Raw genomic sequence first — 20,689 nt, forward strand, 5'->3', positions numbered from 1 at the left:
CCCGTGTGCTGCAACTATTGAGCCTGCGCTCTAGAGCCTCCGAGCCACAACTACTGAGCCTGTGTGCCACGACTGAAGCCCGTGCGCCTAGAGCCCGTGCTCTGCAACAAACAGCAGCCACTGCAATGAGAAACCCGCCCACCGCAACGAAGAGTAGCCCCTGCCGGGCGCAACTAGAGAGAGTCCGTGCGCAGCAATGAAGACCTGACACAGCCAAAAATAAATAAATTTATATTTAAAAAAGTCAACACATTCATCTATTTCTATATATTTTATAAAAAGGGGAAACATCCATATGTTTACTATGTGCTTTGAAATATATGGATACAAGTAAAATAAGTCAACATTAGTATAATTATTATTTTGTTAATAAAATAGTTCAGAACTCAGCATGACAAATTTGATGAGTTGCAAAGACAACTGATTTTACAAGTTTATTAGACTTACTTTTAAAGTCATAAATGAATGCCATTGCCTTTATAATGGAAAACACAAATTCTCTTCAAAGTGGCATTTGGTTGGAAAAGATAAAACTAAGTTATTTCCATTCTGTTGTTACAATTTTAAAAATGATTTATAAACTATGTTAGAGAGCACACAAAACAACTCATGATGCCCATATACACTTATCCATTTATGTATATTTCATGTTATCAGATAATGAGAACATCCTTGAGTAGTTATATAATAGTTGCTAATGTTTATAAAAGATAAAATACCATAGAATATACCTTATGAAATATAAGTTAAAAGACACAGTATTACATTGAAAGTCTTTGGAAGTCATCTTAGTGTAAATATTCTTAGTCAATTTGCCAAGCATAACAATATTTGCTATAACCGGCAAATAATGTCAAATTTATAAATTTTTTCTTAGTTCATTTTATTTGACATGGAGTTTTCGAAGTAAATATAAGCTTTGGACTCATAAAAAGTTCAGAATTCAGTATAATCAATAATGTGCCATCCTTTTTTGACTCATCTAGTAATAACTATAGATGGAGAAGAAGTATAACAGTTTTTGCTGTGATTTTTCTGGAAGAAACATTTTGAAGAAATGAAAGGTGGGAAAGCAGCATGTCATTGGGCTGAAGGGTAATTTTTAACATATGAAGTCAAGTTGTGAGCTTCAGCTCTTACCTGTTCAAACTCAGCTCCCCTTACTCATGTGCACAGAAGTTCTTCAAGGTCACCTTCTCACTGTGAGAGGATAGCACTAAATATTCTCCCCATGATTCTTTTTTAGAATAAATTTTAGAAAAATAAGTCTTGAATGAAAGGTTATTTGGAATTAATCAGTGAAAACTGGAAAGGATAAAAAGGGATGTTTGGGAAAAGTATTTTTTAAAGGTAAGGGGAAAATGACAGTAAGTGAAAAAAGAGATGATTTATTTGATGATCTTTTGGGGTTGGGTATTCTATAGGTCTGATTTATGAATAAGGAGTAATAAATTCTAAATAATGGTATAATTTATGAAGGGTTTTGATGTGTATGTGGGTGTGTAAGTGTGTGTATGAATTCTAATTTGATATCTAAGATTTTGGCCTGAACTTTGTTAGTGTGGAAAATATTATTTTCTAGTGTTGCTACAGACTCAATTCTAAAGAGAAATATTTGGAGCTAGTATTTACCTTGGGTGTTAACAAGTGCTTGTGGGTGTACATCCTGTCAGAGCGGACTCCACCCTGTGTTTCATTGCATATTTAACTTGGTTTCCTTCATGCTCTTTGGACTAAAAATTCAACCCTCTTATAGGAAGTTTGGGCATTCCTTGAAGGTCAGAGTTTGACAGATATTTAGGCCAATAGCCAGCCTTCCTCTCCCTTAAGGTTTTTTTTTGTTTGTTTGTTTTTTCTAGTGACTGAAGAAATAATGAGAATTTGTTAAGTCTAGCAGGCAAAGATACAATGTTTTTGATTAGGGATACCTGAGTATGCCTGTGGACTTCTTGGAAGAAAATAAAACTAAGAAAATGGCTAACTATAACTGAGTTAATACTACATACATCCATACATCGTTGGAAAAAGGAAAATTAAGGAGAATTGTTATAGATTAAGGATGTTGTTAGATTAAGAAATATCTAGTTTGCTACATCCTATTTATGATTATACTTACACTGTCACCTTTTCTTATTTTTAGTGGTATTCTTTTCCTTGAGATCTACATTATGTAACTCAAAAATCTCACTTGCTAAATTTGAGATCTTAGAAACACTAAGAATTGTTAAAGCTTGAAATAACAAAAAGGAAAATATCCTACATATCATGAGAAAGATTCTGTATTATTTTCTGTACATTCTTTTAGTATAAATTTATCTAAAACAGAGTTCTTCACTAAATGCCTCTTAAGTTCCATGCATGTCTTTTTTTCTGCATTAAAAACCTCTCTACTTTCACTCTTCTAAACAAAACAGAACCACTCTCAACTAAACATACACATTTATTCTTACCTTTTAGAAAGATGCAATAGTTGAAGCCAAGAAAATGAACACATATAGTTTAATCATGTAGACCAAAGAACAGGGTATACCCAGGGTCATAGTGCTAACTTTGTTACTTGTAGGCAGCCAATTTATTTTCACTTCTGTTTTAATGTCTTAATTGAGAAAATGGAAATTATATATACATGTCTTAGCTTAAGGTATGTACAGGTGGGTATGTATGCATGTGTGAGTATATTTGAGAATGTGTTTATATGTGCACATGTGGAGGCTACTGCAGGATAATGCATGTGAAATACATGTGAAGAGCTTTGTTCATTTGTTTGCTAGCAGATGCTTACTCAATTTCAGATACAATTATTAAGTAAGTTACTCCTGTCTTTGAGAGTTCATTCAATTCCCATAATACTCTGCTGGACTTATATTACTATGTTATGAAGAGAGCATTATAAATAATTAGAATTAAACTATGATTATAAATGCAAATGAACAAATTCTACATGAATAGTGGCTTGCATAGTGCTTTCTCTGTTGATTTAATAATTTCCAGTGGTTTCTTGCTTATTTTTGACAATCACCTCGGCTCCACTCTAGAAAGAACACAACTTTTCCACTGAGAGGACCATCCAGATGCTCCTTCACTCCTCATCCCTACTGTAGTCTAAACAACTAGCTGCATTTTACCTCCTAAACAAATTTGTAGTCATCAGTGTATTTTCAGTGCATTCTTGGTGTGCAGAAATAAATTTTGCAGTTTCTAGCCACCACCTGGGAGCTATAGACCACACTATGAGATCTAAAATAGGCATTAATTATTGCCTTAAATCTCCCTCTTTGGGAGGAATATACAAAGAATATTTAGCACTTAGCTAAAAAGTAGAAACATATCTTAGGAAATGCTCTCTTCTAGAGTCAAGGCACGTGTGTCCTGTTTGGCAATCTTTATATACTTTTCCCTAGCAGATCAGTTTTTATCCTTTAAATCTCTTTAGAATAACATATGGATGCACATTATAATAGTGTAAAGGATTAGAGTTCTATTTTCTGTAGTTAAAAGAAATCTGTGTTAACAAGTGACTTCTTATCATTGCAGATCATTTTAACTTCTCATTAGAATTGGCCAAAAGTGACAGACACATAGCAGCATTAAACAGGCTAAAACAAAGACAAACAGAATAGATTTTGGTCACTGTGCCTTTCCTTACTGATGAATTCTTATGTATGCAGACATTGTACTTCTAGCTATTTAACCACAATTTCCTTTCTCCTCATATTATACAGCCTAGCCATTTACACTATTTTATAGTGAGGAGGTTAACAGCAGGATCTTGGATAGGTCTGAGTCCAAGACAGTATTCTGCTGTTTTCCAGATCCATGACTTATTCTCCAAATGCCTCAATTTTTTCAGGCTTAAAATAGATAAAACAATGGTAAATTAAGCACTGAGTCAGATTGTACATTTGAATTATTTAGCATAGTTTGGCACATAATAAGTACTCAATAAATACTACATTTTGGACAGATGACTATGATAATAATTATGATGATTAGAATACCTGAAAACAAACAGAAGTAAAGCAACCAAAAGTAAAGGATTATAATGTTAAGAATCAGATTCCTAGGCTTCCCTGGTGGCGCAGTGGTTGAGCGTCCACCTGCCGAAGCAGGGGACACGGGTTCGTGCCCCGGTTCGGGAAGATCCCACATGCCGCGGAGCGGCTAGGCCCGTGAGCCATGGCCGCTGAGCCTGTGCGTCCGGAGCCTGTGCTCCGCAACGGGAGAGGCCACAACAGTGAGAGGCCTGCGTACCGCAAAAAAAAAAAAAAAAAGAATCAGATTCCTAGCCACTTGTCTTTGATACAGGCAGAAGACTCAAATCATGATTAGTGCACTATCATTATCTAGGTTGAAGGAAAAAAAAACAACAGTTCTGGTTCCCCCTTCTCACTGATTTCTAAAATGAGGAAATGTGAGCACTGTTCTATTATTTCCCATCTCACAGATCAAAATTGGACTATAAATAGGACAACTCCCCTCCTGCAAGGAAGGCCTTACAGGACAGGGCCTCTCTTTTTGGCCCCAAGTTCATTTTGTGGACCTGAACAAATGATTGCTATCCTTACTTCACAGGTGGAGAAAAAGGTCTATAGTAATGAACTTTGAGTGGAGAATTTTTTAGGGATTTCCTCTGATGTTTCATTAGGCTAATGATGTTGAGAATTAAGTCATAAAGCATCCCTGTTGCTGAAAAAGAGGTGAGTAAATATAGTGGAAGCTGTTTTCCTGTTGATCTTTCAAAGGCGGTTTAATTAGCTAATGGTCAACTCTCCAAAGCCAAACCTAGATAATTGGACTGGGGGTGGAGTAAACTGACTTTGACAAGTGTGCTTATTTAGAGAATTACTTTAATTCCTTTGTTCATTACAGGGACCCTGTAAGACAAGGCAACCCTGGGATTTCATGGAGATGCAAATAATTGCTCTGATTTATTTTTATAAATCTGTCTTCAGTTTCACAACTCATTATTAGTCTCCTGTGTGCTGGAAGTATAGGCATCTTATGTGCATAAAATAATTAAAATAAATCTAAGACATCTTTTGCCTTTTGTGGCATATAGAATTAGTCTGACTTGTTTTAGGGCAACATGAGGATCTTATTATGATAGTTGATTTTATGGTCTTTAGGAGAAAGTTCCAATATCCTAACCAAAATCAAATTAAATAACCTTTGTTCTCTTTTCAGTGTCTCTAATCACTAGAGTAAGACAAATCATAATTTTCCCTACCCTAATCGGTTAGATGAATGTCAATATTTATGTATTTCTGTGTTTGATCAATGTCACTGCATCATTTTCAGCCCAAAACACCAAAAAAAAAAAAAAAAAACCCAAAAGGAAACAAAAATGACAATTGGAGAAATTTTAACATTGAAAGCTTAGTAAGACATCTTAATCCTTCAGTTGGAGGAAAAATAGAAAACTCGATTAGCATTCAATTACCAATTTGCTATATTCTGCAACAGCAATCAACAATAAACAACTATATCAGATCCGGCATACCAATTGAACAAAATACCTGTTCTTGGATCTCTCAACATAGAAAACGCATTAGACTGGAGCAACCTCTAAAAAGAATTATTAGCTTCTAAATCATATGAGATTAGTATAACTGAAACTTGAATCATCAATATATTCTTAATATGAGTATATATGCTTTTATCATAATCTCTGTAAATAAAAAGTGCATTATAATACTTATATGCACTCATTGAAGATAAGGATAATTAGAATAGAGAGAAATATAAACACAATACACAATAAACTTTAATTGAATGTGCACTATGTGTAGGAACATTACTTAATAACAGAAATATCAAGATGACAAAGATATGATACTGATACTGCTCTTTAGGGACTCACACCTTGATGAAGTGAAAAGTAAGCAGATACACTGTAACACAACATGGAAATCTTACTAGCATACATACGAACCAAGTGATGTATGAGCCTAAAGGGGAAGCAATGCATTCTGCTTCTTAACAGTGCTTTATTATTCTGGTGTTCCGGGTTGGCAGAATCTGAAACTCTGACCATAGTATTGATCAGTTGATCTAAATAATTCACTAGAAATCTGGTGTCTGTATTTTATAATAGAGATAAAATTTTATCTAAACAAAGAACATAGATTATTGTATTTTAAATCTCTACTACTTTTATTGCATTGGGTTTGTAATTAATTAGGTAGAAAGTTAAGAATGGTGCTTTCAAAATCTCTTCTTACCAATTCTGAAAACATGAATAGATTCATGTATTTTAGGAAATGTAAACTGATTCACAGGAAATCTGAGTGTGTGTGTTACACATGTTGTATTAAGTACTTTGTTGTTATATATGTGCATATTTATCAACATCTCCTCCATGACTAGTTAGTGGAGTTTTTTGAAACACCATGATAATAAGGTCAAAGTCATGGATGTGGGTTTCCCTCACTTTGTTCCATGGCTACAGATAGATTTTTCATCTCTGCTAGGCTTCTTGAACATACCTGCATCTGATCACAAGGAAAGGTACATTAAATAAATCAATGCAAATCCATCAGCCGTACTTACACTTGGCGTTGAATAAGTCACCCAGATAAACTTGTTTGCAAGCAAAATGGGATGAAAAGAATGTCCTACAAATGCTGAGTGTAATTTTTTTTTTTTTTTTTTTTTTTTTTTTTTTGCAGTACGCGGGCCTCTCACTGTTGTGGCCTCTCCCGTTGCAGAGCACAGGCTCCGGACGCGCAGGCTCAGCGGCCATGGCTCACGGGCCCAGCCGCTCCGCGGCATGTAGGATCTTCCCGGACCAGGGCACGAACCTGTGTCCCGTGCATCGGCAGGTGGACTCTCAACCACTGCGCCACCAGGGAAGCCCGAGTGTAATTTTTTTTTCAAAGTAGTTTGCAAACCTTTTCAGGAGAGGATGCTGTATTATACTCTCATGTCCTCTACATCCACCAGTGTAGTATGATACACAGCTACTTTTTTTGTTGTTGGATGCATGACTGTAATACAATAAAAATCTCTCTACTTTGATGAGAGAGTGGCATGGACATATATGCACTACCAAATGTAAAATAGATAGCTAGTGGGAAGGAGCCGCATAGCACAGGGAGATCAGCTCGGTGCTTTGTGACCACCTAGAGGGGTGGGATAGGGAGGGTGGGAGGGAGGGAGATGCAAGAGGGAAGAGATATGGGGATATACATATATGGAGAACTGATTCACTTTGTTATAAAGCAGAAACTAACACACCATTGTAAGGCAATTATACTCCAATAAAGATGTTTAAAAAAAATCTCTCTACTTTGAAATAAACTAAAATACATACTGATCATTTTAAAACCTACATTTTTTGAGTCCACAGATGCAAACTCACATAAATTATTTAAATATCAAAGGAATGAATTTGAAGGAATATATTTTCATTGAAAAAGAAAAAGGAGAAATACAATTGATTTCTCTTTAAGTACGGCTTGAATAAAATAGTCATCACTAATACGAGCTTTTATACTGGCAGTGGGATTTGTGTGTGTGTAAATACAGCAGCATAGAAATTTTGATTACCACAATCCTTTTTATTGAAGCTCCATTGTACAGTGAAACAGAAAAGCTTGATGGCTTAATTCATATCTGGTTTGCATTTTCCTCTCTGACTTTTTTGGTATGTACTTTAGAGTTTTTTGTCCTGTATCTCTATTTCCCCATCTTTAAGGATAATAATTTGTAAATAGCCTTTAAAAAACGAAGTATTAGAGTTCCAGCTTTAACCTCAGACTTCTTTGTACTTCACATATTATCACCTATTACCTAACTTCAAACTACAGTTTATACTAGTTCCTCTATCTCTCTCTAAAATTTTTTCATCTATAAAGCTAACAAAAACTCCTCTCTGACTTCTGTCCCACTAGAGATTGTCTACGTCTCTATCACTCTTTCAGTTTATAGCTTTATTTCTTGAAACAGTAATTTAATTTCTTTTTATTTTCTTAAGTCATATTTACATAAACTGAGTGCATCTCCTATTACTCCTTTAAAATGACACTTGGTAAGATCACCAACAATCTTTCATTTGACACAATTTGTAGAAAAATACTGCTGCTTATCTGATCAAACTTTGCTTAAAATATCTCTCCTTTTAGGGGCTTCCCTGGTGGCGCAGTGGTTGAGAGTCTGCCTGCCGATGCAGGGGACACGGATTCGTGCCCCGGTGTGGGAGGATCCCACATGCCGCGGAGCGGCTGGGCTTGTGAGCCATGGCCGCTGAACCTGCGCGTCCGGAGCCTGTGCTCCACAACGGGAGAGGCCACAGCGGTGAGAGGCCCACGGACAGCTAAAAATAAAAAACTACTCTCCTTTTAAAACTCCCCCTGTCTCTATTTCTCTCTTCAGTTCTTTTCTCTATGAATATTCATTCTCCATCTTTCTCTGACCCCTTGATATTTCCGAGGGCTCCTTAGAACTATGTTGCTTCACAATCCAATTCACTCTTCTTGCTATATAATCTTTACATTTATATGGCTCCTAACACTCAAGATAAGCTTGTGGCTAACCATTCCAGATCTATCTTAGACTTGCCTCCTGAATTCCACACATATTTTAAAATTACCTACTGGACATCTCAGCCTGGATCTCCAATGGGCAACAGAAGTCAGTAAACCTAAAACTTTCTCCCTAAAGACTGTTCTTATTTTTGAGTAAACTCACCTAAAGTAAAAACTTAATTTCTCTAGTCATTGTAGGATCTACCTACTCCCTTTATAACTTCATTACTTAATGGATTATTGTCTTCTAGTTTTACCCCTCCCAAGCCAATTATAATCTTTTCATGTTTTTATTACCAACTTGCTTAAACGCAGATTAATTTTTACTCAGTTGACTCTATCCAATCTACTTGTGTCTAATATTTCTCATCCAACCAAACCTTCCAAACAGCTCACCATGTCCCTACTCATCTTGGTACTGGGTCTCTGTACCATCCCCAAGAAAAACCTAGTTTCAAATAGAGGTTTTTTTTTTTCTTACACTTTGTCTTAGAGAAGTTAACAACTGTAGTCCTTAGAAATAAAATGGCTGATCAACTTGACTATAATATAGCTATCAAGTCTGTGTTTGAAATCCCAACGTGTAATTTGTCTTCTATATAAGTATGTAACGGCTTTTAAGAGTATGGCTTCTGGAGGCAGACTGGCTTTTTGTGAATCTTGACTTTTCCCTTTATGACTCTGAAGAAGTTACTTATTGTCTGTGTCTCAGTGTCCTCATTTGTAACGAAGGAGTAAAAAACCATACCTACTTCTTTGGGTTATTTTGATAATTACATTTACTACATATGAAACTCATACCAGTGTCTGGAACATTGTATGTGCTCAAAAATATTCACTAGTATTTTTCTAAGGGTATGCTTTAAAGATGAGTTGTGTGTTTTGTTTTCTTTTTTTTTTTTTTTTGGTTGTTTGTTTGGTTTTGTCTAGAGGAACCTCAGACCCTGAATGTCCACCTACACTTGATGTGCATGGGCAAAGTAGCCTCTAAACCACTCCTGATGCCATTAAATTGCCCTTTCCCAACTTCCCAGGTCACTCCCAACTTCCCAGGAGACAGAAACACACTCAGTGAGCCCTACAGGGATGAGAAATGGACTATAGACTCTCTTTAACCACATTTGGTCTACCACTCCTACTCCCATACCAAGCCAGTGCTACTGCTGTTGCATAAGGAATCTCAAGTATTGTACTTTTTCTGTCCATGTGTGAATGGATCAGCTTTTGGAGACAACTGCAATCAAAATTCTCAAAATCCTCCTTTGTCATCAGAATTCATTGTAATTTTCCTAGACTAGATCTCAAGATCTAGAATAAGAAAACTTGCATGTAGTTTTTATTAATAAGGAATCAGTATTACTCTCTCTGGAACAAGAACACATTAGTATAATATAAAATTAGTATACTTTCTTAAAATCCTTATTGGTTCCTACTATCTTATGGCAAAGCTCAAATCCTTAGAATAAGATGGGTCATTCATAATCTACCCTGCTCATTTTTCCAGAATCATTTTCTAACCTCTCGTATGTACTCCATGTTCAAGAAATAACAAATACTTGCAAACCGCTGAGTATACCATGATTTTTCTCATTGCGTGCCTTGCCTACTTCCATCGCCTGCACCTTCTCCCACCTCTCCTTCTATCTCTACTTACTAAAAACGTACTTATCTGTCAAAATACAGTTTAAAGTTAACCTCCTCTGAGAAATTCAGAGTCTGTGTTCCTGGAAAAATGTGCACTTAGATAGACACCTTTTGGGCCAAACCAAGAACTTCTTCTTGTCTCCTGCTTGATCTTTGTATGTACTTATGTTATAATAAAACTGATGACTGACGTTTATGGTAGCTCTTTTTCTTGATTGAGAGGCCCTATAGGTCGAGGCCCTGTGGGCCAGTGACCTTGCTTAGTGACCTTGCTTGCTTAAGGTTTAATCCTCAATGCTATGCATGGAGTCCACAAGGTAAGGACTAGAGAAATGTTATTAAATAGGTATATATCCATAAAACCTACATCATTTTCCATTGTGGAGAGAGAAAAACGATTATTGAGAAATTCAGAAGACTACAAATATTGAAAGTTGGGTACATTTATCTTGGTTAATTGACTAATTTACTAGAGAGTATTGGAGGACATTCTCCACAGTTCATGTATGACTTGTGCAGATTCTGTCTGTCATGTTTCCACACATCTTGTGATGCATGGACTGCCTTTGTTTTAACCATATTTTCAAGCATGTTTTTATAGCAAACAGCTTTGGAAGGTAGAGATAGTTTTTCCCTCTGGTCAAAGGTACCATCCAGTATAATATAGATAATGCCTTCCTTTAGGACAAAGGTCAGGAAGGTTACTTACTGCCCAGTATAAAAGATTTGCGTTCCCTAAATGCAGGCTTCCCATCCTATAGCCAAACTCAGTGTGTGTTCAGATGTTGCCTGGTCCAGTTTTCCCTTCATGTATTATTAAAAAGTAGGACCTAGATAAAATAAATACTCTAAATTAAAATGTGTTTTATTTATTGCTAGTGAAAATAGTACTATAAGCTTGAAATGAGTTTCTGAAATAGGCAAAATCCACACTCAGGTTTCCTATTTTCTGTCTTCACTGCTGTTGCCCAGATAGTTACCACTGTGCTTATCATTGGAGTGTCTATTTCTTCTTTCTTTATTTGAATTGTTGTTGAGGAAAAAATAATAGTATGATTAGATACAGATATTATCTTGCTACCTCTAAACTCTTATTCCTTTTGAGTACAACCCAAATTGTTGCCTCGTATTTCCTTTTGCAAACCACCTTCCATAATCCTAGCCTTACTCCAAATAATGGCAAACAAGAAAAGGAAGAGAAAGATAAACTGACAACCATAGATTCTATCTTCCGTAACAGATATGTGTGTTGTTACTTTTAGATATTATTAATAACATTTCATTTTAATAATCTCATAAATCCCATGAAGTTGTAGTAATTATTCCCATTTTATGAATAAGGAAAGTGAGACTCAGAGGGTTGACTTAATATGCCCAAGAAAAAGCCCAGTAAGTAAGTAAGTGGCAGAAGCCAGGAGTGTTAGACCCTGAAATTCACCAAAAAATAATTTCAAGAATTTCATTTTATCCTTAGGTCTTCCAACAAAAATTCCATTCCTGCTTTTCCTTGTCACTTTACACTATAAATATTTAGTCACTGGGCTAACTCCTCTACCTTCTATCCAAAATTACTTTCCTCTCTCTTCTGTTTATATTCTCCTTTTTCTCTTCAATCCTCTGTTCTCATGTAAAGAGTTTATATTTGAAATATAATATATCCATAGGCCACACTAAGCATTATGCAACCTATGGAGATATTATATTTGCTCAGCAGAACATTTTCAAAATTGGATATTTTATGAAAGAGTTCAGGTTAGCAACTTTCCTTGAAGATTGACAAGATCTAACAACACTGGACCCACATTTCTGTATAACCATCTGCTTGGGCTGAACAGTGGCAGTCCCCTTTAAAAAGGGCACTCTGAAGTGTGCAGTAGGCTCAGTTGCTTCCTTTGTCTCACACCTGGATGCCTCCTCATTTATGTTGTAGACCAGGACCCACAGGCATTTGAATTTGTGGTGCCTGATTTATACAGTATTGGTTAGCTGTACAGATGGCAAGGAACTACTTCCCTGTGCCAAGAAATTATTACAACACATAGAGTCGTTTCATTTAAGAGCTTTCTGGTGTCAGTGGAATAAAACACCCCCTTTACAGTCTATTAAGTGATAGGAAAGAGATCACTCGCTATTGTTGTGAGAGATGCTATTGTTTAGCATTTTGATTTTTGTGAACTTATGAAGAAATTTGTGGGATTTCTTGATTTTTTTTTTACTGTCAAACACTTACTTCAGTGAATAAATTGTATCCTCTGGGATTTACCTAACGAGAAATTTGACAAGCCATTTATCTTTTAAGTAATTTTTAATGTCTGACCATTGGCTCTAGCAAAGAAAAGTAACTTTAGTGTTACAGATGACAAATCACATTAGCTAAAACCAAGAACTTCTACAGCAAACTTTATGGCAACACCATTGATTTGTCTCTGTGGTATATCTTGTATATTGAATGTCACATTTGACATGTATAAGTTGCTACTAAATGGGGAAGAAAGAATTTTAAGTGTATTTAAACTTCATCAATGAGATTAAATTAAAGCTAATAGAGATTTTGTCTTAGGTTTTTTCTCATATTAATTAATTAAAAATCATTTCTTTCTTCATTATTGCATTAAGATATTTATTCTCATTTGAATTTCCCATTATATTAAAAAAGACCACAGAAGTCTTTAAATGCACTAAAGTATTGAGGCTCCAAAGCCTTAATTTTAATACTTGACAAAAACATTCTACAAACAAGTATCTTTCATTGTATATCACAACACAGAAGTTCACATAGAAATATTCTATGTACATTACCAAATTTTTCCTGAAATCAGACAAGAAAATAGAATGTGTTCATAATTATAAGCATTTCTTACTTCACAGGATTCCTCAAATCTAATACTGAATTTATAAAATTAAAGGAGCTTCAAATTTATTTGGGGCAATATTACTTGTACAACAGAGAATTTTGGGATTATATGTTGTGATTTTGCTCCCATGTTGACTACAGGAGATGGTGAAGGCAAAGATTCTGGAGTCAAACTGATCTGGATTTAATATTCTGGTTATACTATATTCTGTGAGTTTGATCCTTTACTATTTCTTTAACTTATCTTGCCTCTGCTCCAGTCTCTCATTCCATTTAAAAAATAAACCACGATGAAGAGTAGCCTCTGCTCACCGCAACTAGAGAAAGCCCTCACACAGAAACGAAGACGCAACACACCCAAAAATAAATAAATAAATAAAATAAATTTATAATAAATAAATAATTATTTTTATCTTAGATGCCTTTATCCAAAATAAATTGAGTAATGAATTCATTGTTCAAAATATAGGAAATTCTCAATAATTGATTGTTAATTCTTTTTACTTATATTTATTAAAATATCAGAGAACAAAGTTTTAGAAAAAATAACCCAAATGTTATCAATTAAACTACTGAAAACATGCAGGATCACATACAGAAAACAGTTGTATTTAATTTGAAAAATTAAATTTTAGTTAAATTAAGATGTAACTAATGCCTTCAATAATTTTAGAAATTAAAATATTTTTCTATATAATTTAATAATCACAGAAAATATAAAATAGAAATTTAAAAAATTCTAATCTTACAAATAACATGTGACACATTTATGAGTAAAATTACAAAAGAGCTAAAAGAGATGAAGGCATATATCCATGTTCATGGGAATATGATGCATCAGTAAGATGTTCATTTTTTTCCTTGATTCATAATTTGATAGTTTCAATTAAATTTTTTTTGTTTGTTTCTTAGTATTTATTTATTAACATTTTTATTGGAGTATAATTACTTTACAATGGTGTGTTAGTTTCTGCTTTATAACAAAATGAATCAGTTATACATATACATATACCCCCATATCTCCTCAATTAAATTGTAATCAAAATTTAAAATAATTTTATGGCTTTGATAGCAAAGCCATGAAAGAGCCAAAATATTTTTGAAGCAAAAGATTAGGATGAGGTTGCCCTAAAAGATATAAAAATCATAATAAAACTAAATTAATAAGCATACGATGGTACCAATACCAGGTTACCATGTAGCAAATGTAATATAATAGAAATTCCAGGGTGGGTATTGGCAAGGATAACAAATAGAAAAAAACAAAAGAATAGAATTTAACATAAATTTATCAGCAAATCAACGCAAACATAAGGAGACCCAATATATGACAGCAGTGAGATCAATGGGGAAAGGTAATCTATTCAATAATGGTACTGGGGCTGTGCTTACCTATATGGAACAATGAAATAGGATGTCTATTACATAACATACTCCATGCGAAGTAAATAATTATTTGTGATATATAATACTATAATGGTTTTAAATAAAATAAAGAACAAAAAGGGAAACATTAATAATACTGATTATATTAATTTTTTTCACAAATAGAAATAAAAGAGTAAAAGTATAACTTAATGGGAGAGGCTGTCACATATAATTAGCAGTAAACTAATATAGAGCGTGTACAACATTTAAAAATCAGTTAAAATGCAAAACAATTGAACAAAATATAAAAAGAGACATTTCTTAGAAGCAAGAATATGGGTAGCTAATACAAATAAAACAAAAGGTCAACCTGTTCAGAAATTAAAGAAAAGCAAATTAAAACCATAGTGAGAAACCAGTTCAATCACTTAATTGGAAAAAAACCTGAAAAGTCTGAAAATAGTCATGGCCATTGCTTACAACCAATTAGAATGTCTTTCAACCATTTGTAAAACAATTTGGAGTTATAGATACATTTAAAAACTGTGCTTGTATTAAGGTGCAACTATTTTCTTCCTACATATATATTTGTTTGATAAATACTTATACACTTGCACCAGGAGACAGAAGAATGTTGATATCAACATTATTTCTAATAGCAACACAGCTAGGAACAACCCAAATGTAAAACAACAGGAGGATGTATTAAAGTAAATGTAGTGTATGCAACAATGGGAGAGAATGAGACAGGGAATTCATGAGACAGTGTAGTTCATGTTCTGAACTACCACATGTATCATATGTTTGCATTTCACCAACAAAATATTGAGCAAATAAAGCAAATCACAGAAGAATTAGTTTAACATGGCATCATTATTTGAATTTCAATAATTTAAAATTTTAAATACTATAAATATTAGCATATATAATATGTAGCAAAACTATATTTAAAAACTAGGGAATGAGAAATATAAAATATAGTAGTTCTGTATTCAGAAATGTTAAACACAGTGAGAATGGGATATGATTTGCCACTACTTATTTGTCAAAATAAAAAATTTGGATAATTTCTCAAATTCCAGGTGTAGAGAAATAGACAGCCTTATATGTTTGGAGAAAGTATGTAAGTTTTTTAGACTCTTTTGCAAAAAGCATGATCTCTTTTATACAGCAATTGTATTGCTAAATCTACAGTCTATAGTTACATTCATCCAAAGCAATAAAGATGTATACATTATGATATTTATTATGGTATTTAATAGAATATTAACTGGAAACATTTTTCAAAGTCAATTATTAGGATATAAGTTATGTTAGATGTATGGAATGGAATACTATGGAATCATTGGAAAGAATTAGGTAGATCTATATGTGTTCATATCAAGAGATAAACAACCTATAGTATAATTTTTTTTAAGTATGATATATATAATATTACTCAAATGCTTTTGATTTTTTTAAAATTTATTGAGGGTACCCCTACTCTTCTTTTTATAGTTATTTTTAAGATTTTCTTATTTTTTTCAAGATATAAATAAGGAAAAACTTGTTCTAAACTTGTCATTTTGAAAGATAAAATCTAAGTATTATTTTAATATTTTGTTAAATGACATATTTTAAAGGGATGAGTAAATAAATTCAGTATGATAGCTTCTGACACAAAGGTTTCACATTGAAGGAATTCTCAAGAAGAATTGGCAACAAACTCCAACTCATATACAGAATGTATCTTACACTTAGATTTTAATGAAAAACAATTTGAAATAAATTATTCACCAATAAGATATGGTTAATTATTCATGGAATGTACGTGCAATGGAATATTATGCATCTAATAAAAATGTCAGGTAGGTATTATATCCGCTATATATAAATAAATGAAAAAGTATGCAATACAACATATATCATATGATCTTAGTGAGGAGAATGCACAAAGAATTTTTAAAGGATTTGAAACAAACCACTGTAGAAAATTTTATTCTTCGGGTTTAAGAAATTGTATAGAAATCTTTATAGCTTGATTTATTTTTTACAATAAATTATTACTTCTATAGGCAGTAAATAATAAAGTTGTTTCTATTTACAAAAACAAATCTTCACAACTACATATGTAAATAATATTTTAAATACTTTAAATAATTCTTAAATTCTAAATAAATATTGTATTATATAGAGACTGTGAAAATGGAATTACAAAAAATAAAAGAATTTTTGTTCAAAATATTAAGTGCCTACTCTAAATTTGGCCCCCTTGTTGGCACTGATATAGCAAGCAGCACATCGCAGGATGAAGGCTGGGGTTTTGGGGAAACAGAAGACAGTATAGTCTGTGAAAACTGGTTTAGCCCCGGGAACCTGATCTGACCCAGTATAGAGAAGCTGTGAGCAAAAGTTAAAGTGGCCATTTTGATAGGAACTGTTTTAGACAAAAGGCATATTCAACATCACCTTAGGGCCCAGTTAAAAGGGTAACAGCACCAGGGAGAGGATTTTTCTCTAAATTGTTAGGAAGTAGTTTTGGCAACATAAGTTACCAGGACAGCCCATGGCAGAGGACTTTCTTTGCCTAGTTGACAGCTGCAGGATATAGCAATTATACTGCTAAATATGCTTCTAAATTAAACTGCTAAGTATAGCTTATAGATAGGCTCACAGAAGGGGCAAGTCACCTTCAAACAGTCTATTAAGAAACATAAGACACCCAAGAGGAAAGCTGGACTTGTGGAAGAGCATGACAAAGGCTGCATGCCATTTCTGAGCACCTATAAGACATACTCTGTGACTTGGGAAAAACCTTTTAAAGGAGAATTTGCAGGAAACGAAAACTCTAGCATGAGCAAGTATGAGCAAAAGCCAGGAAAGCCACTTAGGATTAATCATTTAGCACCACAGGGTGATGAGGCTGAGCCTTTGGATTGAATGTAAAAGAAAGCAAAGAGAATTTTTCCAGAGGAAAGTTTTCGGAAAAGATAAATCTTGAATTTTAGCAGGGTGGTGGGGTTCCAAAACTAGATGCATCTGCCTTTAGGCAACAATAATTCTGAAGACGTTGACTAGTCCTTTGTTTTTTTACTTCAGTTTTAGTTCTTAATGACGATTGACATTCTAAATCTCTGACATATGTTGCCTCAGCTGTTTTTAAGTGACATAAAAGAGAAAAGGAAATTGAGGAGTACTGATGTTTTAAAATGTCTTTTTTTCCTAAACAACTCTTAGTGTTAATGAATATTAGGCTTCCTTAACCAGTAAGTAGGGGAGTCAATTGATTACTCTTAGAATGTGAATCAATACTTTCAAACATTGTGGGATGATGTGATAAACTACCACATGACATACTTCTAAATTATACATTAGTTTACAAACATCTCTCATCATAATAATATACTATTTTTAGGCCCTGATATATACACACTTGTCCAGTACATACTACCAAACAGTGAGACAGATATAGTGTCACCCCATAAGACTATGCTGTTCATTATGGTAATCATATGCGGTTATTGAGCACTTAAAATGTGGCTAGTCTGACGTTAGGTGTGTTGTTAGTATAAATTTGACACCGGGATTTGAAAAGGCAGTATCAAAAAATACATCATTAATGAATATTTTTATAATGAACATTTATTGAAATAATAATATTTTGGATAAACTGGGTTAAATAAAATACACTTTAAAATTAGTTTACCTGTTACTTTTTATTGTGACTACCAGATTATATAAAAATGTATTTATGGCTTGCATTTTATTTCTAATGGACAGTATTACTCTAAAAGACTAAAATCAAAAAAGAGGAAGAAAAATTTCTAGCCACATCAAGATAATTATATCTCTAGTCTTAACTATGTTCCAAAAGTGGGTGACAAGAGATGCTGAGACATAGCAAGTTTAAGCAGTCATACAAACTTCTGGAACAGTATCCAGGTCTTTTTTTGGTGCTTCGTCATCACTTTTGCTTGTTGTATCTTATATCAATGAATCTTTCAATGTCCTTGAAACAATTAAATCGATTTAGCTTAAGCTTTCTTAAAAACAAATTATTTCTTCTCTTTGGTTTTGCATATGCAGAAAGAGACTCTGAAACAATTTCACAATGGTTGTTGTTAAGAAAGTTATTAGATTTTTTTTGAGTGAAATTATAACCCAAGTGCCTTTCATACCTTAATGATGGTGTCTTTAAATGTGAATTCCAAGGTGACCTGTTTCTTCCATCCTCTTTAGTGTTTATTCAACATGAGACAATTAGTGAATTCTAAGGGTTCATATCCCCTGTTTTATTTGGAAATGGTTTTGCTGGGAATCAGTGTTAGGAGATTCACTGGCATGTTCTATACAAATAATGTTGGCTGGGGAAGGATGCTGATTATTTAGCATCAGTGTTTGACAGAAAGCTTGTGTTTATAGTGTGAAAATGTACAGGCTTAGAAAACTGCATATTCAGATGTTAGAAGGGGTTTTTAGGGAAGGGTCTTCTGCCAGATCAGCTTCTAAATGTTGGAACTGGCTTTCAGAGTGTTCACAATCTTTCGGGGTCTGTTGGCACATCCATCACAATGTGTCATATGATGAGGCATAAACTAAGGCTGCAGTTGGGACAGCATAGTTAGATGTTGTGTTGACGTGCCAGGAAGCATAAGCACCTTAGCTATTCCTGGTTGACAGCCCCATAGAATAAGATAAATGCCAAGATCTGTTAAAAAGATGGGACTGTGGTTGGCTTAGAAGAAACACAATTACATGTAACATAAAGTCCATCTTATAATCAAGCTCCAACCTACCTTTCCAGGGCTAATTTCTCTTCCTACTATACTGTAAGCTCCACGAAGGAAGAGATTTTGTCTGTTTTCTTTACTTTTAACCACAGTTCTATAATGGAACCTGGAATATAATGTTCTCAATAAATTCCTGTTAAATCAAAATTATCTAACTAAGTCTCAGAACTGGCTTTCTCTTTATTGTATATGTTTCTCCATGTATCAGCTTTAAGGAGCTGGCTACCTAAAGGGTATCCACATGACCCTCTAAAATCTTCTGGGATATCTAATAATTAAAGATGAGTTAGTTATTTGCATTGTCATATTTTTTCTTAGAGTCACACTAAGCTTTATATGGTGTATGATTTATTTTAAAAATGGCCAGTTACCTGATCTGTTTGTCTTTACCGGGTGAAATTCCTGTGTACAGTAGGAAACTCCTACCCACATACCTTACAGTTGAGCACAGAGAGTTGTTTAAAACAGGGATCCATGTCTGCATTTATGGAAGATAACCTTTTCTGGTCTTCAAGATAATGTTCTGAATTTCTAATGTGCAGGTTTTAATTTGTATTATAAGGCGCAAGCTTAGGCTTTGAAAGGATTACTGAAAATAGAATTATGTAAGTTTTGTGGGTTTAGTTTAGTATTCCTATGACCATTGGAGGAATAATCAAGCAGGGAAATAGGAAGGTATTGCTCCAGGGAACCTGTTTATGAGTCTGGTAATTCTTTATTTTGTATTGTGCAAGGAGTGACGTCAATAAAACATGTGAAACAGTATTTGTTTCTGAAGTCAGAATTATTTTTAAGAATGAAATTTTAGGTAAGTGGTGGGGTATTTTTTTGACCCTAAATGCTAATAGGTGTTTTGAAGTACTTTCCTGAGTTATATAAGAATTCTCATTTTATTGAAATCAATTTGGCAAATGATTTCTAGCCCAACCATGAAGCAAGCACTGTGACGTACTTATTCAAAGATTAGCAAGCCACGGTTCCTGGCCTTAAATATCTCATTCTCAAGGAGGAAAGGCAAACACACGCACAAACACACACACACGTTCACACACACATACACACACGAGGCAACAGAGGGAGTACTGACGTCTTTTGAGAACAAAAGGCTAAGGGAGCACTTCAGCTTCATTAGGTGGGCTCACAGACATGGCAATCTTTATATTAGGCATTTGAAATATAAAGAGGGTTTAACCTCATTTAGGTAGTCTGGAGGTTGGTGGTGGGGTTACTGGCACAGAACATATAATGGAAGCAAAGGAACAGATAAGTAAAAAGGTGTGATGGGTCTAACCATGATACGGAAGTGCATAATTCTGGAAGGCATGTTCCCACTGTAGTTCATGTGAATGACTATGCCTTGCAAAACTCCAGGGGTATTGTTCACATAGTTTATATGAATGTATCCACTAGAATTGTGTAACACAGCAGCCCAGGGTTCTGTCAACAGTAAATAGTTTAGCCATTTGTGATTACTTGAGGAAGAATTATGGGAATTGAGTCTGTAAATATCTGTAGTATGAATTTTACAA

The sequence above is a fragment of the Phocoena phocoena genome, chromosome 4 (assembly GCF_963924675.1).
Source record: "Phocoena phocoena chromosome 4, mPhoPho1.1, whole genome shotgun sequence".
In the NCBI taxonomy this organism is placed as follows: Eukaryota; Metazoa; Chordata; class Mammalia; order Artiodactyla; family Phocoenidae; genus Phocoena; species Phocoena phocoena.